Raw genomic sequence first — 2154 nt, forward strand, 5'->3', positions numbered from 1 at the left:
GAGGGGCTGACTTATGTGCGGACTTGCATTATCTGAATACGCATTCATTGGCTTGACTGTTGTAAAAAGATATTTTCAAAAGAGGTTTCTAAACTGAGCCAGATATTTTCTGAAAGGTTTTTCACGGTTTTCTAAAAAAGGGTTGTACTGTCCTATATAGCATGATGGAGTGCTCTTATGTGATTTCTTGCCTCTCAGTTATTATTTACTCTTATTACTCACTAAGTTGGAAGTACTCACTTTAGTCCCTGCAACTCGTGTGCAGTTGCAGGTATCGTTCACTCGGTAGCGGGTTATTAGCGGATTGAAGATATTATTATTGTAGCTGAGCAAGGTGACCGCCAGCGTTCGCGGCACCGGATGTTGTCTTTTGTTTTCTAGAAATTTTACTTATATATATTTACTGGCCTGTAGTTGTGTTAAGGTTTCCTTAGATGCTCGTGACTTGTGACACCCCGGTCGGGTAGTAGTTAACAGTTTCTAATGCCATTAAGTTGTATCTTCTATTCATTTATGTTTAATAATTGTTAGTGAAATGATTTGGGTTAGTTAGCTGGCCTTGTCTTCACGAGAGGCGCCATCACGACCGGGTATGGGAATTGGGTCGTGACAAGTTGGTATCAGAGCCTAGGTTACTAGGTCTCACGAGTCATGAGCAGATTTAGTAGAGTCTCGCGGATCGGTACGGAGACGTCGGTATTTATCCTCGAGAGGCTGCAGAACCTTTAGGAAAACTTCCCATTCATGGAATTCTTATCGTGCGTACTTGATTCAGCTTGAGATATAACTCTTGAAATTCCTTCCACACGTCTGTATGCGCACGTGAGCGCTCAGTATTATATGTGCCTTGATGGTTGTGATTCCCCAATCGAGCGGCGAGATGTAATCTTCTTGAGTATGTTGGGCCAGTCTGGAGGACTTGAGGCCGGATCCTTGCCTATGGCTTGAGCACCGAGGTGCTGATTGTGTGAGCAAGTGTTTTGAACTTATATGTTCAGTATTGCCCCTATTAGTCGGGATGGCGGTTTGGTATTCATGTGATGAGTATGTTAGTACTGCGAGATGTAATTATATGACTTGGTAGTGACGAAGAAGTCTGCAGGATAACAGATGAACTGTGAAGTGATTCGACTCCTATTGTGGATTGATGTGTAGCCCGAATTATGGGCGCGTGAAGAACATTGTCGTACCTCCTAGTTGGGAAGTGAAGTGCATTGCATGCGGCGGTATGAGTTCGGATTCAAGAAGACTAATGACTGAGTAACGTATATGATGGTGAAAGGTATGCTGAAGTACTAAATTGAGGCGAAGCAGGGGTCATCTCCTGCGGAGTGTTCTTAAGTAGTATGGTCCTTACGTGTATGTTTGAAGATCTCATGTGTAATTGAAGGGTATGTGTTGAAATTTAAAAATTCGGGTCGCTTAAGAGAGTGGACTCAGTTGATGTGGGGATAAATGCGAGGGTTATAGAGGATTTCAGTACTAGATGATCTGTGTTTTCACAAACTTGTAGATGATTTGAGTTTAATCTCACTATGATGTTGTGGCATCATTAGAGTAAAAGTGTTATGAGTTGTTAAGTGTGTCTTGATATATGGCTTCGAGCCAAGTTGGGGAGGTTGCTGTTGATTAGCTGATTGCACGGTTATGTGCTATGTTGGTTACGTCTCGAGGTATGCTTGCGAATCGGTTCTAGTTGCAGAAATTGAGCCGAGGATGGGCGAGTGAAGCAAAATTTCGACAAAGGTTATATTATGTTCCATAGGGTATGACAATTTCGGAATGTCTAGAGTTTTTGTTGGTAAAGAATGCTCTGTGCATAGAGCAGGAAGTTGCTTGGTTGTATTGGGATGAGGGTCTCATTTTACGGTATCGGAGTGTCAATAAAGCACGAGTGGTTCTGTTCGTTAAATCAGGTAATTTGCAGATGAATAAGAGAGAATGACTCTCGAGAATGGTTTTAATGTGTTCAAGAATCTACATGTAGAACTCAGGTGTTTTAAGGTGGTGTATGTGACTAAAGACAGTGTTTTCAATAGAAAATGTCAAGACTTGTGGTATATTTACGTTGATCATGGGATCCTATGTGTCGATACCTGGAAAATAAAGGAAGCGAATTTAGATTCGCAGAAAGTTCTCAGAGTGAAGTATTCT

The sequence above is a fragment of the Nicotiana attenuata genome, unplaced genomic scaffold (assembly GCF_001879085.1).
Source record: "Nicotiana attenuata strain UT unplaced genomic scaffold, NIATTr2, whole genome shotgun sequence".
Classification (NCBI taxonomy): Eukaryota; Viridiplantae; Streptophyta; class Magnoliopsida; order Solanales; family Solanaceae; genus Nicotiana; species Nicotiana attenuata.